The sequence below is a fragment of the Mus pahari genome, chromosome 20, assembly GCF_900095145.1.
Source record: "Mus pahari chromosome 20, PAHARI_EIJ_v1.1, whole genome shotgun sequence".
In the NCBI taxonomy this organism is placed as follows: Eukaryota; Metazoa; Chordata; class Mammalia; order Rodentia; family Muridae; genus Mus; species Mus pahari.
In genome coordinates this window covers 23903590-23928942 of record NC_034609.1, presented here as the reverse complement: position 1 = coordinate 23928942, position 25353 = coordinate 23903590, and the positions used below count along the sequence as shown (strand labels likewise).

The following is a 25353-nucleotide window of genomic DNA, read 5'->3' as shown; positions in this document are numbered from 1 at the left end:
CTTACAGAAGCTTTGCAATTTTATGAGGTCCCATTTGTCAATTCTCAATCTTACAGTACAAGTCATTGCTGTTCTATTCAGGAATTTTTTCCCTGTGCCCATATCTTCGAGGCTTTTCCCCACTTTGTCCTCTATACATTTCAATGTCTCTGGTTTTATGTGGAGGTCTTTGATCCACTTAGACTTGAGTTTAGTACAAGGAGATAAGAATAGATGAATTTGCATTCTTCTACATGCTAACCACCAGTTGTGCCAACACCATTTGTTGAAAATGCTGCCTTTTTTTCCACTGGATAGTTTTAGCTCCCTTGTTAAAGATCAAGTGACCATAAGTGTGTTGGTTCATTCAAAAGAAATTCCTCCTGACACATAATAATCAGAACAACAAATGCACTAAATAAAGACAGAATATTAAAGGCAGTAATGGGAAAAAGGTCAAGTAACATATAAAGGCAGACCTATCAGAATTACAGCATGCTTCTCACCAGAGACTATGAAAGCCAGAAGGTCCTGGACAGATGTTATACAGACACTAAGAGAACACAAATGCCAGCCCAGGCTACTCTACCCAGCAAAACTCTCAATTACCATAGATGGAGAAACCAAAGTATTCCATGACAAAACCAAATTCACACAGTATCTTTCCACGAATCCAGTCCTTCAAAGGATAATAAAGGGAAAACACTAACACAAAGATGGAAGCTACACCCTAGAAAAAGCAAGAAAATAATCCTTCAACAAACCTAAAAGAAGACAGCCACAAGGACAAAATCCCAAATTTAACAACAAAAATAACAGGAAGCAACAATTACTTTTCTTTAATTTCTCTCAACATCAATGGACTCAATTCACAAATAAAAAAACATAGACTAATAGTCTGGCTACACAAACAGGACCCAACATTTTGCTGCTTACAGGAACCCCACATCAGGGACAAAGACAGGCATTACCTCAGAGCAAAAGGCTGGAAAACAATTTGCCAAGAAAATGGTCCAAAGAATCAAGCTGGAATAGCCATTCTAATATCAAATAAATTTGACTTCCAACCCAAAGTTATCAAAAAAGACAAAGAGGGGCATTTCATTCTCATCAAAGGTAAAATCTTCCAAAACAAACTCTCAATTCTAAATATCTATGCTCCAAATGCAAGGGCAATCACATTCATTAAAGAAACTTTAGTAAAGCTCAAAGCACACATTGCATCTCACACAATAAAAGTGGGAGACTTCAACACCCCATTCTCACCAATGGACAGATCCTGGAAACAGAAACTAAACAGAGACACATGGACACTAACAGAAGTCATGAAACAAATGGATTTAACAGATATCTACAGAACATTTTATCCTAAAACAAAAGGATATACCTTTTTCTCAGTACCTCATGGTACCTTCTCCAAAATTGACCATATAATTGGTCACAAAACAGGCCTCCATAGATACAAAAATATTGAAATCATCCCATGCATTCTATCAGATCACCACGGACTATGGCTAATCTTCAATAACAGCATAAATAATAAAAAGCCAACATTCACATGGAATCTGAACAACACCCTACTCAATGATACCTTGGTCAAGGAAGCAATAAAGAAAGAAATCAAAGACATTGTAGAGTTTAATGAAAATGAAGCCAAATTATACCCAAATTTATGGGACACAATGAAAGCAGCCCTAAGAGGAAAACTCATAGCCCTGAGTGCCTCCAAAAAGAAACTAGAGAGAGCATACACTAGCAGCCTGACAGGACACCTAGAAGTTCTAGAAAGAAAGGAAGCAAATTCACCCAAGAGGAGTACACGGCAGGAAATAATCAAACTTAGGGCAGAAATCAACCAAGTGGAAAAAAAAAAAACAAAAAACAAACAAACAAAAAAAACTATTCAAAGAATCAACCAAACCAGGATCTGGTTCTTTGTGAAAATGAACATTTCTTTAAGTGCTTCTCTGCCATTGGAGATTCTTCATTTGAAAATTCTGTTTAGATCTGTACCCTGTTTTTAATTGGCTTATTTGGTTTTCTGGAATCTAACCTCTTAAGATCTTGGTATATTTTGTATATTACATCTCAAGTCAAGGCATCATTATTTGCAGATGATATGATAGTATACATAAGTGACCCCAAAAATTCTACCAGAGAATTCTTACAGCTTATAATCAATTTCAGCAAAGTAGCTGGATATAAAATTAACTCAAAGAAATCAGTAGCCTAGCTTTTCACACAGAGTAAACAGACTGAGAAAGACACTAGGGGAAAAACACCCTTCACAACAATCACAAATAATATAAATAACTGTGAACAAGGAAGTTACAGACCTGTATGAGAAAAATTACAAATCCCTAAAAAAAGAAATAGAAGAAGTCAGAAGATAGAAAGATCTCCCATGCTCCTGGATTGGTAGGATTAACAAAGAGAAAATAGCCCTTTTACCAGAAGCAATTCAATGCATTTACCGTTAAAATTCCAACTCAATTCTTCACATAGATGGAAAGAGCAATTCTCAACTTCATATGGAATGACAAAAAACGCTGGATAGTGAAAATTATTCTTGATAATAAAGGAAGTTCTTGGGAAATCACCATCCCTGACCTCAAACTGTCCTACAGAGCAATAAATACAGCATGGTATCAATACATAGACAGTTAGATCAATCAATGGAATAGAATTGAAGACCCCCAAAATAAAGCCACACACCTGTGGACCCTAGATCTTTGACAAAGAAACCAAAACCATATAGTAGAAAAAAGAAAGCATCTTCAACAAATGGTGCATGTAGAAGAATGCAAATTGATCCATATTTATCGCCTTGTACAATGCTCAAGTCCCAGTTGATCAGANACCTCCACATAAAACCACGTACACTGAATTTAATAGATGAGATAGTGGGAAAGAGCCTTGAACACATTGGCACAGAGGAAAAGTTCCTCAACAGATCACCAATGGTTCAGCGTCTGAGATAAAAATAAATAAATAAATAAATAAATAAATAAATAAATAAATAAATAAATAAATGGGACTTCATGAAACTGAAAAGCTTCGGTAAGGCAAAGGGCACTGTCAATAAGAGAAAAACAGCAGCCTACAGATTGGGAAAAGATCTCCACTAACAAAATATTTTCTTAAAATAAATTTTTAAAAAATGTAGACTTGAAAATTATGTAGATCATAATTAGTAGGGAGGCATAAAGTTTTTTGTCCTATTTATACTCTCGAGACTAATGGGAAATATCCTTATCATTTTTATCAAGTTTCTAAGAGATTAAGTAATAATCTATGGTATGTGACAAAAGTAGGTTTTTCTTTTGTCTTCTAGATCCCATCGAAACATGAATTGTCATAATTGGATAAGGAACAAAACACGAGATAAAGGATATTCATATTTTATACATTAGAAAACTACATGCATACCCTCAGAGTATGAAATTCTTTCATCAGAGTTAATATAGACAGAAGTAGGACTAGGATATGGGCTTTTTAAAGTTCCAGTGACTTTCTCTTTTTGGCATTTACAATAGTTTACTGCATTTAAAAGACCAAAGTGGATGTTGAAGTCCTAGATTATTCATTTTTGAGCATACAGACTGATGAAAAGGCTGGCAAAGAGGAGACTTAAAATTCGTATTCATGCAGACAATTTCATTTGTTAATATTGTTATTCTGATATTTTGATAGAAATTACTCTGGCCAGAATACATTCACATTATTTATTCTAAAAATGCATTAAAGTAAAATGAAAAAGTATGGACTCTTAAGCAGGAAAAATGAACTAATTTGGTCTGTGCATAAGGAAAGAGGATGTAAATTCTCAAGGTTACCCTCACATAAACCGCAAATTTATCACTCTGACCAGAAGATTTCTACATGGAAGATGAAGACACACACACACACACACACACACACACACACATTTATGCAAACATGCACGGACACAGATATACACACTCACACATAAGCACACATTTATACACACATTTAAGGGAGTCAGATATATACTAGTAAGTCGTATTGTTCATGGCAAATACATCACATGCCAAAGGAATGATTTCCGTCCTATGGAAATGACAGTTGAAAATTTCTTTCTTATATCTGTGAACAAGTATTTGTATCAGGTGAAGGCAGGAGGAACAAAGATTTGTGAAACTAGCTAGGAAAAGGGTATGAATGTGGAATAGTGTGTGAATCACTCTATGAAGCAAGTTGACTTCACTTTCCTGAGTGATGGCCATATTAAACTTTAAAGCTGGCTCAAACCTCCTTATCATCACGGAGTGAGGGATTTGGAGTGACAATTCAATATATGGTGTTATGCTTTATTTATAATTCACAAGTGGCTTTGAAATTTTTACTTTACCCTTTCTACTGGCTGCTGTCAGTTTCTGTTACAGCTGATGTCTAAAGGACAGATTGAGTACATCAGTAAAAAAGGAATTGCTATAGTGTGCTTTGATGACATCACCAACTCATCAGAAGACTGAAACCCATCCTTTCATTTTCACACCTGAAGGTCAGATCAAAGAATGCTCTCTTACTCTTTCGTATTGTGTTTGATTCACAACAGGTCACTAGCTCCTAATTCATGTTTTATCATTAGCTTTTTACTGTTTCTTTTCCAACATAGTTCTAAACATTATAATTGCCAGACCTAGGAAAATTTTATACACATTATTCTGTGTCTGGGAAGATAGGGAGTGCAGTTTATCCCTGAAACAATTCTAGGAGGAAATTAAAGGTATATTTAAGAGAAATAACTAGAATAGTTGAAGAGCTGAGTATGTCATATATATTTATGTGTGTATATTATATGAAATTTAATTTATATGCTTATATGTGTATATAAACTGTATTTATGAAATAAATGTATAATATTATATATAACCAATTTAAAATATCCAAAGGAGGATAGTAAATAAATGAAACAACTTGATTAATGCAACAAATAACTTAAAACAAATTCCAACCAAATAAACAACGAACAACAATGTCTTTCATCTTTTGTCTTCTAGTGTTTCTTCTAATGCGTCCAGACTTTGTCAAACTGTGCACATTAAAAGATGTTAACTTGGATCTTGCTAGGTAAATGTTGACAGCTCTGGTCAAATTCCTTTTCCTATTTAAATGTAAGGTTTCATTATTGTGACCACTATTCCTGGTTGTCATCCATGAACTACAATCCAGAAAAGGAGGGCACACATGTGATCCAGATCTTGAGGCTCAAAAACACAAACTTCTGACCTGGATCTTAACATGGAGTTAGTGGCCATGAAAAGCTTAGGTCCAAGTTAGTTAGTACATGCTTTTTATTCATAGGAGACTGGAGCAAGCTTATCTCTGAGTTTAAGGCCAGCCTGGAACAAAGCTCCAGATTCAGGACTGATGGCACACACCTTTAATCTGGGCCACACCTTCAGCTAGAGGCCTACAAAAGGACACTTGAAGAAGGAAGACTCACTCTTCTTCTGCTTGTACTTATTTGCCAGCACATCTGTTGGAACCTAGTTCTCCAGGTGTCCAGCTTATACAGAAGACAAGCTGAAACAACTAGCTTCGTGGGAGTGAACAACTACTAGATTTTTGAACTTCCCGTCCACAGGTGCCCATTGTTGGGTGAGTTGGACTACAGACTGTAAGTCATTACAATAAATTCCCTTAATATGTAGAGGCATTCCATAAGTTCTATGGCTCTAGAGAACCCTGACTAATTCAATTCCTGACAGCCATTAGGCAAATAATTGTCCAGATAAGTGAGTAAAAGTATTAATAGTGGTACTAGAAAGGAATCTGAAGAATTAGGAAGACATGTTCAGAGTTCTGTAGAACTCAATGAATCTCAATCTTACTATAAACATGCTAGTTACGTTTCTCAAGGCTATAAAAAATCAGTCTGACAAAAGGAAGTTGAGGAACGAAGAGTTTGGCTTATGATTTAAAGGAATACAGTCTTGTGAGTAGTTTTATATTTTTAGTTTTTCTCATTAAGTAGTAAAATTGAATATTGTTCACTTTGCACAATGGAGCACAAGAAACGTACTCTCTTGGCTCACTAGGAGCTGAGGTTCTGAGCAAAGAAAGAGTATAGTCACTTACTGCAAAGGCTAACTCTGGGAAACATAGTGGCAATGTAGATCATTGGGCACAAATGGGGCTGGGGGGAGAGGGCTGTGTGAGGCCTGGCGCCTTGGTAAGGGGTGGGGCTCTGAGACTAAAATCTAGCAGTGAAAGCCACCAAGGAAGAAACTAGCACCACCGGTGTCACAATGCTGGGCAGCTCTGTCCTCACCTTTGGCTGAATGTGGGATCCTAGCCACCAGGCAGGGTCTGGCTCCAGTCTGTGTTGAAGCATCTTAGCAACCAAGAAGGGAATTAAAAAAGGCTTCAGCTAGTGGATGATGAGCCTGGGATAGGAGCTGGGATGAAGACTTTTAAAAATAGCACAGGCGGCACACGGAATAATACTTCTCTGCTCTGCCAGTCACCTCCACCTCTTTCTCCAGGTCCAGCCTCTTCGTGTAGGCAGCTTCTCGGAAGCACTCCAAGCACATGGCGGTGAGCTTCACCACACTCTTCCCCAGGGGCACCAAGTTCAAGATGCTGCCGTAAGCCTTCTTCTGGAAGGTTCTATCCAGTGCCGCCACAATCACTGTCTTGCCCGCGTTGGTCACCATTTCACAGAAATCCACAATGTCAGGAAAAAAGTGACCCTCATCAATGCCAATGACAGCCACACTGAAGGATTCCTGGGTCACATAGCAGAACATGCAGTGCTTCCATGGTGCTTCTATCACGTGTGGAGAAGTTGTTGCTATAGTGCGAGTTTTTAGCATACCTGATAATAGGCACTTGTTCTGGGCTATCTGGAAGCACCGGACTCTTTCTGATTAGCTAGATGCTTTTCTGGGGATTGTAGCTATGCTACCAGCCCTCTCTTGGCTTTCTTTTGTTCCACCCAGCTTAACTTGATCAGCACTGTCAGCACTTACCCAGCATTTTTTTTTGCTACCCAGCTTTGCTCCATGGCCCCGCTCCCTAGAACCTTGCTCCAGGAAGGGTCTGGTTACCAAACCAACCTGAGACCTTTGAATTCATGGATAAAGGACACACACAGCTTGTCACTATAGAGTTTGCCTTTCATGGCACAATTGTTGGGCATAGATACCTCCTGCCTGGAAATGTGTGCCCTTACCAAACCACCATCTCTATTTCTCCTTCCGCCCTAAACTCAGCGGACTGTTCATATCAATACCGATCAAACATCTCTGGCAACCCACCAGCAGCAGAGCCCCAGGCCCCGGCTGCCCTGAGATCTTACATGATTGCTGCTTTCTTCTCATCCAAGCATGGAAGAAAAAAAGCTTTCTCTTTCACTGTGTCTCTTATTCCTCTTCAGACCTGGAAGTCCCACTTGTAACTTACACCCCAAGTTGCCCCCCCCACCTTCTTTATTAACAAATCAAGACCCAAAGGGAACTAGACCTTTGTATCAACACCTCCCTTACAATACAGTCTATCATGGCAAGGGAAGCACATAGCAGTAATATGAGCTTTATGGTCTCTTTGCATCTGCAGTTAGAAGGAAAAGAGGAAGGGATTCTGACTCTTATCTAGAGTTCTCTCTCTTCTTCTTTGTGTCCCATCTGTATCCCTAGGTTGACAGTGTTCTGCACACAAAAGGTGGCTAGTCCTGTCTCAGGTAAACGACTCTGAAAACACCCTCAGAAACATGCCCGTAGGTTTGTCTCCTAGATGATTGCAAATCCAGTCAAATTGGTGACAGCATGCTGCTTTTTTTCTTGTTTAGCTTTCAAGAACTGATTTAGGACCACGGCATAGGCAATGCATGATAAAATAAAGTCAATGGTAAAGCAAAGAATTTCAGCAAGAATGTAGTATAATAAAAATAAAACCAATTATGTAACCATAAGATTAGGTATAAATATGTCAATTTAAATAGAAGCTAGTATAACTAATGTGTAATTTCAGAGGCTTAATATAAATAAAACAAAATCGATATTGAGGATATCAACATATATTATAAAAATAATTAGATTTTATTGCTAACTCTGATAGCTACTATATATTTATGTGGAATTTTATTGTGCCACGTTTAATAAAATATCAGTGATTTGACTTTTACGAAGCATTTCATCATATTAATATTCTATTTCCTTCATATAACTTGAAATAATTATCAAATATTTCTGAACTACATTTATTTGAATAAATCCATCAGATTCAAGAAAAGGGAAGCCATGCCACTTACTCTCTTACTTTTAAAATATTAACGTTATTTTACTTGTTAATTCATTGCACAAACATCTTAGACACGAAAGGGGACACACATTAGTTCCTATGTTCTTGATGATTGTTTTCTCATCTTCTTGTAAGACACCATGAGACCAGTGTTCATTTCCTTTTTCTTGACTTCTAGTCCTATGTTAGAACAGAATCATCCTTCTACTGAAGAGAATTACTACAATAATCCAGTTTCATGTCCTGTGTTCAGAAACTAGTTTATAAAATCTAGACTTCATACAGTTACCAGGTTCACCTTTCATTATGTCAGAATATTTCAGATATAAAAACAAAACAAGACAACAACAATAACAACAACAACAACAACAACAAATACAACATATTTCTTACAAGTTTTCAGTTAATATCCATGAAACCAAGTAGTATATTGGAAGCAGGGATGTAATGATAGAATGCATACGGATGGCACATTCAGTGTTACGTTAAAAATTTCAGTTTTCCTTCATTTCCTTCAAAAATATTTAAAATAATCTCATTTTCTTTGTGAAAAGCCTTAGATATTGGGAGCACCTCTTTTATGTTAGCTTCTGATTGTTCAATCATAAAAATTTCAATTATTCTAATAACTATGTCATATCTATTTTATTTCTACCTCTAAGTTTCTTCATGACACAATTTGGGACTTGATATAATCTATTGTCTTTTTTGACTGAAGAATGTTCCAAATTAGCAACTATAAATTTATCTTTCAACTGGTTTTTCACAACTTTTTGTTCATATAATTGATTCCCAAATATCTTTATCTAAGACTCAATGATGGTTTGTGTTGTTTTATTTGTCATTGGGGATATTCTTTCTGTCCCCAGTGCAAACGTGGCCAATGAGATATGTACACTGTTGCTGAGGAAATGTAAGAGCCAGCAATTTATATAGGAGTGTCTCTGCCATAGTGATTATTTCCTTACAAAATGCAAGCACAGACAACCTAAATCACCATGTGGGACAATTGGAAGATGAGATAGACTTTTGTAGATAAAAATATAAGGGAATGGAGTCCTTGTGCATGGATCTGGTACTTAAATTAAGACCCTCGATCACTTTGCCTCCTGGCATTACGTTAGAGTTTTATCTATGAGAAAAAAACCCATTCAAGAGACAATGTCTGCCCCATAGACCTAAGGCTGCTGCTCTCCAGAACTGGGAATAAAGGATAATTGTAAGCCAATCACTTTGTGGTATTTTGTTTTAGAAGTCCAAAGGATTAAAATAAAAACTGTAGTAATTGCTTAGAAACTATCATTTTCCTTCCTTCCTTCCTTCCTTCCTTCCTTCTTCTTTTTTTTTTTTTTTTTGCCCCTGTTGGTAATATAGCTATCATTTTTTTGCAAAATTTAATCACTGTTTCAATTCTAAGATGTCGCTTTTCCCTATGGCAGACATGTCTTAAATCAATAGGCCCCATACCTGATGCCACGGAGACACTTAGCTCTCATTGCCTACAGAGCTACCCATTTGATCCAATAACTGGCACATCTCTTTTGACGTTTTTAATCACAGAATGTCTGTCAATGTGGAGACATCAGGAAATGATGGATTTGAAAGTTTACCATAGAGAAACCTGGGTTATGGCTACACATTCATCATTTACAAGTTACTGGTACTCAGGCATCAATGTTGTCCCTCTCCCTCATTTTTCTGTGTCTCTGTCTCTGCCTCTCTGCCTCTCTGTCTCTCTGTCTGTCTGTCTGTCTGTCTGTCTGTCTGTCTGTGCTTCCTCCTGGCACATCAAGCTGCTGTGTGGCTATGCACATCCTCTTCCATTCAGGCTTGACAAGACAGCCCAGCTAGAAGAACACATCCCACAGACAGGCAACAGCTTTTAGAATAGCTCCAGCTCCATTTGTTCAGGACCCACATGAAGACCAAGCTGCACATCTGTGACATATGTGTGCGGAGGCTTAAGTCCAGTCCATGTATGCTCTTTGGCTGGTCATTCAGTCACTAAGAGACCATAGGGTCCAGGTTAGTTGATTCTGTTTGTCTTTATGTAGAGTTCCTATCCCTTCTTTGGGCCCCACACTCCTTGTCCCTATTCTTCCATATGAGTCCCGAAGCTCCATTTACTGCTTGTCTGTAGGTGTCAGAATAGATCTGAAACAGCTGCTGAGTGGAGCCTTTCAGCGATGGCCATGCTAGACTCCTATCTACAAGTATAACAGAGTATCATTAATAGTGTCAGGGACTGATGCTTGCCGATGTAATGGGGAGGAGTCCATTTCTTCAGTCCTGTGAAGTTCTACCACCAGCTCAGATATGCTGCCATTGATTCTCTCCTTTTACTTTAAGCTCTTTTTTTTTTCATTAATAATCGCATAGTACCTATAAAGCTTATCCACTGTAAGGCCCCATCTCCCATCTACTGTCTCTGGTAAGATCTATTACCTTTATTTTTAATGCTCTCCTACCTTAAGGCTCTCTTGGATAAGAAGTGCTATTTCTACTAATTAATGAATGGTAATATGTCACAGCTTCTTTCTCCATGAACTCGTTGTACATGTTTCTTTATGGTGTAATAAAAGGCTGGAGAGGAAGATTACACAAATCAAAATATGACTATATTAACATCTTATAAAGCAGACCTTAGTAAAATAAAATTGCTACATACAGAGTAGCATTCTTCAATGATAAATAGGTAAATCTGTCACGAAATCATAGCAGTCCTAATCATGTGCTTACCAAAAGAACATGAACAGAAAAGCAGAGGAACAAAAACAAATTGAAAAATGAAAACAGTAATAGAAAAATCAAAAGTCATAGTACATAGATTCATCAGTCCTAACAAGATCAAACTTGAAAAATTATCAGCAAACTAAATTATATGTAGCTGTCAATTATAGATTAATATACACTATGATAGACATCACAGTGTCTTGAATTTTCCAATAACCTATATCACAATCGGACTTTAATCAAATAGAATATCTCAAGGAAAGTTAGAAAAAGGGAAACCGTTATGGGGCAGCCAGTGGTGGAGACACACCTCTGTAGTTCTGGGGTTTTGGACACCAAGATGATGGAGATCACAAAATCAGGCTAGCCTGAGCTACCCACCAAATTCCAAACAGTATACATTACAGACATTGTCCAAAATTAATAAGTAAATAAGTAAATAAATAAATAAATAAATAAGCAAAGAAATACCATTAAGCTGAATGGATATGAAATTCAATATACTGAAATACATGAATCAAAAGATGTCAATGAGAGAAAATGTAATTTCAACAGTAAAAAAATGGGAGAATTAGCTAGTGAAATTAATCACATTCACATATAATCATTTACAAAAAGTGTTACAGATAGACATGGAAAAAAGGGAAACCATAATTAGAACTAAAATCGATATCTAAAAACATATCATTATGAAAGATTCTATCGAATAAAGAGAAAAATTGCCAAAATTGGCAAATTCTTCAAAGCCTTATTTGAAATAAAAAGGCCACGAACTACTTTCTTCTTCAATAACAAAGAATTTTACTCCTAATTCTGCTCAGCACAGAAGGAAGCACATGGACCATTCTCAGACATCCATATTCATTACTTTGACAACTTGGATGAAATGGACCACGTCCTAAAAAAAAAAAATACAGGCTACCATACTCCCCCAATATGAAATATATGATTTGAATAATGTTGCACCTATTAAGGACATTGGATATAAAATTAAATCTCCCAAAATAGAAATCCCGATGCCCAGATGGTTTCACTGGAGAATTCTAACAAGTGTTAAAGACAAATTAGCACTAACTTTACACACCATCTTCCAGGAAGTGGAAAGAAACAATTCCTAATTTACTTTATAAAACTAGGTGCTACTCTGAGTGCGGATCTAGATAAAGATGAAACCAGACTAGAGAGCTGATGATTTATTCTAGGTATCATAGAAAGAAAGATTGGTTTGTTTGTTTGTTTGTTTGTTTGTTTGTTTTCAAGGCAGGATGTCATATTTCCCAGGCTTTGTTCATACTTACTGGATAGTGGACAATAACACTGAACCTCTGGTTTCCTTGATTCCACATTTTGTGTGCTGGTTTTACTGGCATGTGTGTGGGTTTGGGATTGAATATAGTGTTTCATGCATGCTAAGAAAGGACTCCACTACTGAGCTACATAGAAAACTACTGGCTACCAGCTAGAAAGAAAACTAACAAAGTATTAGGAAATATAATGCAAAAATAGGTGAGATTTATTCCAAGATTGAACGTCAGGCTCAGTATTCCTCAGGCTATAAATGAAAAAAAAAAACAGCATGATGAGATTAATGAATTTAGAGATAGTATCCAATAAAGATCAACACTGATTACAGGTAAAAATGGAGAAGAACAGAAGTTAATTGTGCCTTTTCAACTTGATAAAGAGCACATATAAAAACACCTCAATTAATATGTCTTGTGGTATTAAGGTATGAGATGGGGGCTTCTCTTTGCTGTTATGCAACACAGTGCTAGAAATTCTAGCCAATGAAAGTAACAGAAAGTAGAAATTAAAATTATGATGAGTGGAAATGAAGAAATTTGAATGTATTAGCAGATTGCATGGTTGATAAAAATAAAAAAATTCTGGTAAATGACTAAAATTCTCCCGAAGTAATTATGCTTATGAAGCAATGAGATGTATACCCCAGAAATAGAAAGAAATATAATTTCTCATCACTAAAAAGAAAATGAAAATCTTCTATGTAAATTTAGCAAAACATGTGCATGATTTGTTTACTTTCAAATCTATAAAATGCTAATGAAACTTAAAGATGAAATAAATCTGGAATCATACCATACTACTGGCTTCAATATTAAGGAAAGATAGTCTTCCAAGTTAAGAGTAGCTTCTATAATACTTCCAGCTACATACTCTATTGTTATTTTTCAGACTGTCTCACATATAAGTCTTTTTTTGTAGCAAACCTGCTTTGTAAACCATGTGGATTACACACAGCTGTTCCCCTGCCTCTGTCTCCCTCTCGTTGAATTATAGGTATGCACTACCAGACCTGGCAGCAACAACATTTTTATAGGCATAACTAATATTATTCAAAAATTTATACCAAAGACAAAAAACATAGAATAACTAAAACAACCAAAACATTAAGGATGGAGGAAGAATGTGTTTTTCTGATATCAGCATCGATTTTCTAGCTACTCTAATCAAAACTGCATGTTATTTGTGGGGAGACAGAGGTCATTGGAAAAGAATAGAAAACCAAATCCCACCTTATCCACATAGATGTTTGACAGAGATTCAAGAACAAGATAGAAAAGGAAAACTAGCTCTTAAACAATCTTGTTGGAAAAATTGATTAACCAAAGAAAAATGATACAACTTTCTCAAAATCTCAATGTTTATAAAAAAAAATACTGAAAATAATTTAAAACATAAGTATATCAGGCAGTATTCTTAATTCTTAAGAATGAGAGAAAGATTTTAGTGAATGTCTCTTAAAGATCTCGAATTCTAATTTTTTAAAAAAGAGAGAGACTATTTTACTGAGACAGTCTTGCTTAGGGGGGAGTTTTAAGATGGTGATGTCAATATTCAGCTAGAAGGAAATATTAACACTTAGCAGGAAGACAGGAAATAACTAATAATGGACCAAATATATAGTGATTTAGCCAAAAATGCTCTAAGAAGTTCACATAACTCTTTGAGAAAATATTCAATATTATGTGCCTTTAGGATCTAAAAGTTTTAACAATAATATTTCACTGCATAAGTCTATCAGCACTCTAATATGACCCCATATATATACATATATATATATATGTATATATATATATATACATATATATATGTGTGTGTGTGTGTGTGTATGTGTGTGTGTGTGTGTGTGTGTGTGTGTGTGTTAACAAGGGTCATAAATAGCAGAAATCCTGTTATTGTTGGAGGAAATGGAAAAAGTTCCCACCACTTATACCCAGGTAAATATATCTTACACAAAATCCAGTGATAAGTCTTTCTAGTGCTCATTCAAATGTTGAAAACTTGTATCCATATAAAAATCTGCATATGGGCATTTAGCATTGCATTATTCTTAATAGCCAGTCAGTAGATTAAGCTAAAGAAACCATGGTACATCCATTCAGTGGAATATATTACTTAATAAGAAAATGAAGTTATCTTTAAATGAAGAAGAGATACAAAGTTTTTTCAAGTCCATATTGCAAAAGGGTGAAACCAGTCCAAGAAACATGTGTAAAGTGTCATGTCTAGAAGATGACATTCTGGGAAAGGTAAAAGTATAGAGATGGTGAGAAGATATTGGTAGTTATCAAGAGTTTGTTTGAGAGGAAAGGTGAACAAAATAAGAAAGTATTTTTGTTTTTTTAATATTATTTTCATTGTTTGATAGTTTTATGTATGTATGTATGTATGTATGTATGTATGTATGTAATGAATTAAGGGATGACTAAGCCAGTCTGCATAGTAATATAACAATGGATAGATGTTGGTATTTATTTGACAATATCAGCACTATGTATAATAAATACTGATTCAATCTTCATGTATGCTGTGTACATAGGTAAATAATAGTGAATCAATATTCAAGTATAATATTGCACCACAGCAATGAAAGACAAGGGAAAGAAGGTGACAGATATACTATAAGAACTCTGTAACTTCTGTCCACTTACATGTGCGTAAAGTGCTCTGATAAATGCATATTTATTTAAACAAATGCAAATCACATTAGCTAGTACTCCATTTCACTGAGGCAATAAGGAAAAGGTGGTAAGTAGGGTTGGAAGGTAAATCTTCCATGTGATCGAAACCAGGCAAACATAAAGAAGAATCAATATTTTGCAAGGAAGGAGGGGCACAGTTGGATTTCAAAGTTAAGATATTGAATAGATGTCAGGAGCTCTCTCTGCTATTTTGCTCATTTGTAGCTAAAGATTAAAGAATGGGGGAAACTCTCATTTCAGATATTAACTAAAAACTAATTAACTTCTTTGACTTGCTCATAAACAATGACCTACACACAAGCAGTTGATTTAAGAACATGGGAAAAATACTATATCAGCTGTTTGTACAATTGATAGAATCAAAAGACTTTGATGCCCAAGGAAAATTTAGACTTACTTCATGTCCATATATAAGGTTTCTTAATTCATTTAAGGATCAGGATTTATAAGAAAAATTCAAGGTAGCAAGTAGAATTTATGTCTTATGTTATTTTTTGAATTGTTTCACAACTAAATATCTTGTTTATTATCTTTTTATAAACCCATGTTTTATCTTTGTCTACCAAATGAACTGCATTTTAAATCAATGCCTATTTTTCTCCATTCTTATATTTCAAAGCCATGGACATACATCATTCAGAACATTTAATTACCATGAGATAGATAGCCAAGGTTCCCATACTAAATTGATATCATTTCTTTCTTGCAAATATGAAAGACGTTATTTTATTTAACTCATGTAACTTTATTAAGATTCTCCTCTAGGCTTTTAAAAATACTGACAGTTTGTCCTAGGAATTACATTAACTTTATTGGATTTCTATGATGATTAATGAATCACAGCAAAGTTTGTGAAAAGTTTAAAACAGTCAATGAAAACAATAGGAATTTTAAATGTCCATACTTTGTGAACTGGATCCTTTCTCCTCTCCTCACTATCATGCCATTAATACTGTAAATTTAACTATGTCCTTTTTACACTTGTACATGGTACATGTTCCCTACAGGACTGAACACAGTTCTGGAGCTCCAGAAGCCAGAACACTTTTCCTTACAAACTTAGCAATGTCTAGATGTTTAAGACTGAACTAAATGTGGTTTCCTTCTTGTAATTTTTCCTGATGTTCTTAAAATGCTGAGTTGTCCATATTTTAATTTCTCATAGATTTCCATTGGTCACCATGCATGTAGTAGAGTAGAATGACAGGAGGAGTTAACAGGGAAGGGAAGGGAAAGATGTCCTATGCCCCTCTCCTTGGGCTTCGGTTGACTTATTTTGCTGGCTCAAAGACAAGGATTTCAGCAAATCTAGTGATGTTCACTGTAAAGGTGACATACACAGAGACAGCATTTCTCTTTTAAAATGAGTTATTTCAATTAATACTTCTTTTTTGTTTTGGGTTTTTTTTTGTTTGTTTGTTTTTTGGGTTTGTTTGTTTGTTTGTTTGTTTTTTGGTTTTTTTTGAGACAGGGTTTCTCTGTATAGTCCTGTAGACCAGGCTGGTCTTGAACTCAGAAATCTGCCTTCCTCTGCCTCCAAAGTGCTGGGATTAAAGGTGTGTACCTCCACCACTTGGTTTCAATTAATATTTCTAACATAGCAATAAAGTATACTTAGAGATTTTAACTTTGAAACTACTCCTTTATCAGTAATATTTTGGCAGTCTTATAAACAAGACTATGGACTTTATTAACTTCCTTGCAATTTACATACAGTAGAATGCATTTATACTTGGACCTGTTTTATCAGTCTGTAATACACCGACCCCCAATGTTCCTCAGAAATCAAATCTGTATAATGTTGTGTCAGAAGCTACTGGATTCCTTTGGCTATTGCTAAAAGTCTCTATTGTGCTCTTGTTTGAGAACTCCACATGACTTTTAAACAAATGTTGTCATTCTCCTATGCACCTGCTCTTCATTAGAACTTCTATCAAGTCTTGTACATAAATCCATGTTGGATTTTCTTAACAAAGTCTGGCTTGATTTTATAATATCTTGTCCTGACGTTCTTTTCTATTGCATGGTCAAGAATCCTGGCTTTATCCAACAAGAGACCACTGAAATATCTGTTTAGGCTGCAAAGGGGCCAGCAACAGTACTCTATCTCCTACTTCCACCAACAAAGGATTGTCAAACTTTGGTAGATACTCAGACAGCATTGATCAAAGATAATGCTGGTCAATAATTTACTTTCAAGAGTTCGTGGCTCAGTTTTACAGATGAAAATGAATAATCTTGGTGTCACACTAAGAAACACAAAGTGAAATTAATTCAGTAAGGCAGTTTCTTTTTATAAAAAAAAAAAAAAATGGTATGCCAGAAACCAAACAACAGGAATGGAGGTCACTTTGATTTGTAGCAGCATAGCTGATAATAGTGTCTTTTACCGTTGTTCGTTATCCTGGGGTCCCACATTACAGTCTTCTGTGATTGGCTAATTTAAAATTAGTTAACACAGAGGACATGAAAGGAATGGCAGAAGGGGCAGGCAACTACTCAGAGCAGCAAGTTATTGGATTGAAGGTGTTGGGTGGGCTTGGTGGATGAAGTGTTTCCTAAGCATGTTTACCAAGTGGGGATAATTCAAGGTAGGGGGAGTATATGAAATATTTGCCCTTTACAGGTTAGTTACCTTTGATAGAAAACAAATCAAAAGAAGAAAAGACTTTTTGCACTATATCAAACACTAAAGAAGTCTGGAGTCTTGAACATTTTTGTTGTATTAAATCTCCTCCCAAATATGCCCTGGCAATGAAAACACAACATAGTTAATATGAATAAATGTTGTGCACCTAGACTGGGCAGATCTACTGCTCACACTACCATCTTCCACATCTATGAGACCCCTTAGAACTTGCAGTTTTTCTGGGCCATATGCTTCTGCTCAGCTTTTCTTCTTCCTCCTCCTCCTCAGCATCCTCTCCCTCTTCCATTTTCTCCTTCTCTCTCTCACCTTCCACTCCACCTTCCCTTTTATCAGCCCAATCACCAGCTCTCCTTTATTTTACAAATTGAGGTGGGAAGCAGATTTACAGGAAATAACCTGAGTGCTGACTCATTCCTTGTTCACAACCACTCACAGAAGAACAGATTAAACATCAAATATAATTAGCCCCAGGGCCATCCACAACAATCTTACACTAGAATAAATATTTATTAATAGGTAAAATCAATTTTATCTGTATATCGTTCTGTTTTTCCTGTATGTACCACTTAGTATATTATCAAAAGTGCCTATTTGTTGATAAAGTAAAGGAAAACATGCTACAATCATTTTAGTTTGTTTTATTTTGCCTTATTTGCTTTTAAATAATTACATAATAGATTTGTCCCAAAGCAGTTTCTTTTGGGGTCAATGACCTAGGTTTTCAGGGTAACTAAGTCTGGCTGCACTTTTCCATGAAGCAGCCAAAATATTGGAATCAGCCAAGTTCACTTTTGTAAAGTGACATAGAGTATTTTGCTCATTGAAATGCTAAACTCTCCATACATGGCATTCCGGTCCACTGCTTTTTCTAAGATGTGATGTTTGATAACACATGTATTAGTAACTTTTGTATTACTTTATTATTATTATTATTATTATTATTATTATTGTGATAAAACATCATTACAAAGGCAAAAAGAACACATTTAATTGGACTCATGATTTATTGGACTCTATGGTTTAGAGTACATGATAATGGAGCAAAGGCAGGACAGAAGAAAAACACTCGGGCATTTAGATGATCTGCTTGGAGCACAGTCACCTCCTCCACTGCTTTTTACTCCTCCATTCTCTCTCCTTTATTCTTTCGCTATATTTGTCTACTTCGTTTTCTACTTCGTGCCTGGTGGGTGTGGTTAGAAGAGAAAGGATCATCTGTAACTGAAGTTACCTTTGGTTGTAAGCCATCATGTGGGTGGCTACACCTGAAACCTAGTTTTTTAAATATAAGTACTGCTGCCTATGGGTGAAACGTGACAGTAGGATATGCTAAAGTGGTAGAGTCGGAAAACTTGTAAGTTTGGGGCAGCCTGTCCTATTCCTTTAAAAAAAAAAAAAAAGAAAGAAAGAAATTGTGATGGCAGGTTAGTATGTGATTTCTTCTAAAAGGCTAAACCTCTTAACCCCCTCTAAAGCACTTCATCTACTGGGGACCAAGCACTCAAACATAATGAACATAGGGTGGCCATTCTTATTCAAATCAGGACAGATCTCTACCAGAGGCTCAATATTGTGTCCACCTCTACTGTGTTAGCAGGAATGCCAGAGAAAGATGTATATTTTCTGTATTAAACAAACCTTGCTTTATTTTTTTATAGGGAGGCACTGCTCTGAGAAATACTTACAGAGAATTGGGAATTTCTTACCTGCTATAAGTGATAAACTCAGTTTTCTTATATCCTAGTTGTGATATCTTATATCCTAGTTGTGATAATAGACTATGAAATCATAGACACCAGGCCACCAAGTTACATGTGACTATATTGTCCATGGAGAGAAAAAGAGAGTCATGTTTTACGTGTGACTGTCAGTTTAGACCATTTCTCTCTTTTAAATATCTTCTTGGGAATCAATGGCAGTGAGAGGAGACATTAGAAACCCAGTTCCTGGTACCACTGTAATAGCCTGAGGACTCTCTCTGTTCAAGTGAATATGTGATTTTTTAATAGTCCCCACATACGACTTTCAGAAAAAAGTCAGTAAGAACTAGAATTGGAGTTTATTGAGAGGATACTCTAATATAGGTTAAAGTGGAAGCAGGGTTTAACAGAAAGAACTACTTAAGGAACAATTAGTACACAGGGAGGTATGGGTGTGGCTCCTCCAAAGAGTTTTGCAAAGATATATAGAAAAAAATGTATTTTACCCATTGCAGACTTTCAGAAGCATAATTGAAAATAAAATTCCTGATATTTTAGGTAAATATTTTAATAACTAGACACCAAAACAAGCAAAAGATAATTTCTGGCCATTGTTAAGAGCTGAAAGACGGAGAACAGGGAGAGAAAGTCATATTTTTTGAGTTAGGGTAAGCAATGGAGTTCTCCAAGCAGCTGTAGAAGAAAGTAGGTTCAGAGTTTTACATTAGTTATTTTTGTATTCTTTTTTTTTAAAGAGTCATTTTATGTATATGAAAAAATGTATGTCACCATATATGTGCCTGGTGGGTGTGGTTAGAAGAGAAAGGATCATCTGTAATTGAAGTTACCTTTGGTTGTAAGCCATCATGTGGGTGGCTACAACTGAAACCTAGTTCTTCTGCAAGAACAGCCAGTGCTCTAATACACCGAGCCTCTGCTACAGCCCCTTGTGTTACTTTGATGCCAACTTGACTCAAGCTAGTCATATAAGGGGGGGGGGGATTATCAAATGAGAAAATACCCTCATGATATTAACCTTTAAATGCATCTGAAATGAAATTTTCTAGATTAATATTTGATGCGAGACCCCAGCTCTCTTGGGGCAGTGCCACTCCAAGACTGGTGGTCCTGGTTGGTTTAAAGAAGCAGGTTGAGCAAGCCATGGAGAACCAACAAATGTGCTCCCCTCTTCCCTGGTCTCTGCTCTAGGTTCCTGCCCTACATGAGTTCTTTCCCTGTGTGATAGTTTTAGAAAGACGTATGTACCCTATTGTTTTGCACCCTTTTGCTTTGGTCATTGTCCTTTGTAACAGCATTTGAAACTCTTAACTGAGCCAGGATCTCAGATCTTTAAGGACAACAGTGAGAAAGTCAAGAATGGAGCTTCCTATTCTCCCTCCTTCTCTCTTAGGTGATGGCATAGAGCATGGCCTACAGCACACAGTGTAGATTTGCAGATGTACAGGTAAAGTCATTAGTTACATGGATTCCAGAAGGATCTTAACATCCTTTTATTTTTTTCGTAATAATGAAATGTGTAGTTTTGTTTGTGAAATTTTCAGGATGCTGCAGGTTTTTAGCTAGGCCAGGAGAAAGGTCTCACATGCCTATGCTTCAATCATGTCTCATGGTTAGTTTAGCATCTTCATTTCAAATCCCCTTATAAGAGAAATACTGTTCCTACGTAGGTGGTCTTGACAGGGAGTTTTGTGAACTGTGCTGGAATTCTTTAGTTTGATCTGGTGAGAGACTTCAGAAGGAGGGACTTCTTTTTCTTCCTCTGTCCCCTTAATCTCTTTCTTGCCTTCCTCAGTCTTGGTTGGGGTGACATTTTCACGTTGTTGGATGTTCATTTCTCCCTTCTCACCCAAGAAGCTTCTGTTGGATTCCATTTCCTCTCATGGTGATAGTAAAAGTCCACCTTCTGCTGTTTGCTTGCTGTCTGGCAGGGCATCACATTATGAAATGCAGCCTTTTGTCTCTAGACCTGTCCCGTCTGATTTCCTCTTGTGCCTTTTCCTCATGGCTTTTTAAATTAAAGTTCTAGTCCCCGGAGTTGTATCTCTTGCCTGAAGCTGTCATCCTGTCTGTGATAACAGCACTGTATTTACCATGACAAAAGAGAAAACACTGTGAGTCTGAAAGACTTGTTTGACCTATTAGTGATAGCGTCTTTTCATTATAAAATAATAAACTGTTTAACTGATAGATTGTGCCAGATATTTTCTTTTATATGCCCATCGCCACCACTCAGTATTTTGTTCATTTTGCTCTTGCCTTACAAACAAAGGGCTATTTTTAATAAACATAAAAAAGCTTGGCTCTTGGTCAAGATGAAAATTCCATACTGCTACCAATATATATGTGTATAGCTATACCTGCATTTTAAAAGAAAGCTAAAATGCACAATTAAAAGAAATGGATCATAAAATGGATGACTTTCATATTTGAATTCTTTTTTTATAAAGTACTAATACATTTAATTAAAGGGCATAAGTTACGAACTGTGACAACCTATATAAACTGGGACTTCCTTTAGAGATGAACTATAATTGTAAGCTCTTAGGAATTAAAACACTAAATGAATACCTATTTATAGGAAATAAATTCTACCAATTACTTTTCCTTTTTTAATTGCATGCAGACGTGTGCTGGGTATATTTAGCAGTATTTTAATTGCAAACAGAGTACCAGAGACATTTTTACATGTGGCCATTTGATATCTGCTTGTTTCTTTTGTTGAATTTCATATGCAGAATCTTTCGGGATTCTCTGTGTTTGCATTGTCAAATGGTCAATGGAGGCTGGGGATATAGTCTGCAGTACACTACATTGATGATGTCTAAGAATATATATTGCAATTTAGATAATAGAAGTAATGGAAGATACCAGCAACAGATAACCTGAAGGTTATGTTGTTGTGCTGAAGGAAACAGAGAAATAATTGGAAATGAGTATCTTAAAATGTTTCAGATATTCTCATTCCAGTGTGTGTCTGAAATCTAATCCAGGTCAAACCTGAGTGATTTTACTTGAAAAGGTTAGAGAAATGGGTAAGGTAAACATGGTAAACTAAATCCTTTTTTGAGAGAGACACAAAATATATTACTAAGCATTATGTAGAAACCAAGACAAAAATCTAGAGTACCATAGGAAAAAAGGGTAACTATGTTAGCCTGCCTGACCTTCTACAGAAAAGTGGCAGAACATTTAGTGATAAATTAGTGTTACTGTATCTAGGAGATCTTGTACATGACTCTTCTTTAATTAGTGTAATTATAGTTATTTTTTTCTCCTGCATGTCTTGTACCTGACTAACAACTGCACCTCACCAAAATAAATAAATAAATAAATAAATAAATAAATAAATAAATAACAGAAAGTGTCTCTGATCATGGAAAGAAGTGATGCATGAATCCTCACGTGTGTGTGTATATGTATGCCTGTGTATGTGTGTGTGTGCAATGCATGGGGCATATCTATATTGTATGACAGCTATGGAAGAGAAGAAAGCATGGGCATTATTCAATAAATCAAATTTAGTAGTAAAACAAGACAGAACCTCACGTTCATTTTTACTGTAATCTAGCCTAGAAATCATAGGACTATTCTTTTATTTTTGTAGTGTTCTTTGTCTGAATTTTTATTAATGTCTATTAATTACACAAAGTGTAATTCATTATGACCCTCCCTTGTAGGTATAATATACTTTGATGACACCATGTACTTCCTCCAATCTTTTCTCTTCTCTCTCTTTCTCTCTGTCTTCCTCTATTTTTATCTAAACATTATAAAATAATATTGGTCATTCGTGACAGGGCTGGCTACTTTTTATGTCATCTTGACACAAGATAGAGTTATCTGAGAGCCAAGAACTTCAATTGAGAAATTGGTTCTGTAAGATTTGAGCTGTAGGCATGTCTAAAGGGCATTTTCTTAATTAGTATTTGGTGTGGGAGGTCTCAACCCATTGTGCACAGTGCCATCCCTGTGCTGGTAGTCCTAGGTTCTGTAAGAAACAGGCTGAATAAGCTGTGTTAAGCAGCACTCATCCATGGCCTCTGGGTCAATTTTCTAAAATGCCTGAGTTCCTTTCCTGACTCTCTCCGAGAAACTGTGGTATGAAACTGTAAGCCAAATGAACCCTTTTGTCCCCAATGGGTTTTGGTCATAGTGTTTTATCACAGTAATATTAACCCTGACTAAAGCAATGACACATGGCAGTAGGGTATGCTGAAGAGACAGAGGCAAGAGGTTCACATTTTAAAAACCAGCCTGAGTTACACATCTTTAAGAGAAAAAGGAAAGGGAAGTGGGGGGAGGGAGGAAGGAAGGAATGAAGAAAGGAAGGAAGGAAGGAAGGAAGGAAGGAAGGAAGGAAGGAAGGGCCTTATACAAGGTCACAGTATTAAAACACTTTCATAATATATTATTATAATTTGCTCTTACCCATCATCCTTACCCTCTTCTGCCTTCTTACATGACCCTGTCCCTTTCCTTCCTCAAAGTAATTCATTTCTTTGCTTTCATGCCACATGACCCTATCCTACACAGACTCCTTTATTTTTAACCCTTCCTCTTTCCTTAAGTCCTGTTTCTCTTGTCCCTATTCTGTTTTCAAAACATTAGATTCTAAGCTGACTAATTGCAAACCAATGATATACATTTGTCACCACCTTCCCAAGTAGCTATTTTTATCATAGTTCTATCGTTCTGACAATATCTTGTGCTGGAACTAGGGTGAGGCACTAGTTATAAAAGTTCATCCCATGGAATCTTACCACATCACAAGATGATCATGTAGTAAGCAAAATAAAATCATAAGGTATAATACCCAGACTACTACCGTAAAACTGAGATTTGAACATACAGGCATGTCCAGTTTGAATTGTATTCTACATTATTAGTATTAACCTGTGAAATTTGCTTAACCTACTTTAGATATAGTATTAGAAAACTGAATATAATACTCATAATAATAGAAGATCCTGAAAAGTAAGACAATGAAATATATATCATAGAGAATCTACCGTCTGGGTAGATTTATTGCCAGAATGTATGTGCTACCCATATACTCTGGTCTCTGGATCTGTGCTACAACTTCACATACATGTTCACAAAATGCAATGTGATGTCAGTATTTCAAGATGTCAATCAACAAGCTAAACCCTTGAAATTAGCAACTATGAATTTTAATCCTTGCTATGTGCAACTGTGAGAATCATTTATTTGTTACAATCATTTCTTTGCTCTTGCACACACACCCATCACTTCAGAAGAAGGGGAAAATCATATCCACAGCCTGGAAAAATGAGACTCCAATCTCCTGTGTCAGATATTTGATCAGATGTTCAGCAAATTGAGACTGTGTAGCATAAGCAAATATGTTTATGCAGGTCTTGTTACATTACCATTCCAGTTCCAGTCAGTTTTGATAATACAGATTTTAAGAAAACTCCCATTCCTTTTATACAGCATCAGAATGTCAGAACATGTATGTTGCGCATACATGTTGAGAGTTCAGATTTGAGTAATGTTGGTGGGAAGTAACTTAAGATGCTCCATTTTTCCTTTCTCCAGCCACATTCACTTGGAGGGGCATCAATCTCTCTCCACGACCTAACCCTGGGAAATTAAATTGGTGCAATAGTGTGTGTGTGTGTGTGTGTGTGTGTGTGTGTGTGTATTTGTGTGTTTAAAAACTCCACATCCATCATTGTCTGCAGAATACAAAGGTATTACCATGGATACCTTTGCAAACGGTTACCTGAAGCTTGTACTAAGCCAAGTTAAGGAAGTATCCTATGTGAGGGTGCCAGGTATGGTTGGCTTTCTTTACCTTAAATGCATGGGTCTTGGAAGTATAGAGATGTTTGTCTAATTCATAATGATGCCATTTTATGTATCTATTGTTTGTTACTAGTTTCTATTATTATTATTATTATTATTATTATTATTATTATTATTATTTTCTTTATTTACATTTCAAATGCTATCCCGAAAGTTCCATATACCCCCC

The 25353-nt window shown here is 36.0% G+C and overlaps 1 pseudogene; it reads right to left on the bottom strand.

The window, feature by feature from the left end:
* Window positions 1-6341: 6341 nt before the first annotated feature.
* LOC110337812 overlaps window positions 6342-25353 on the bottom strand; it is a 68423-nt pseudogene continuing 49411 nt past the window's right edge.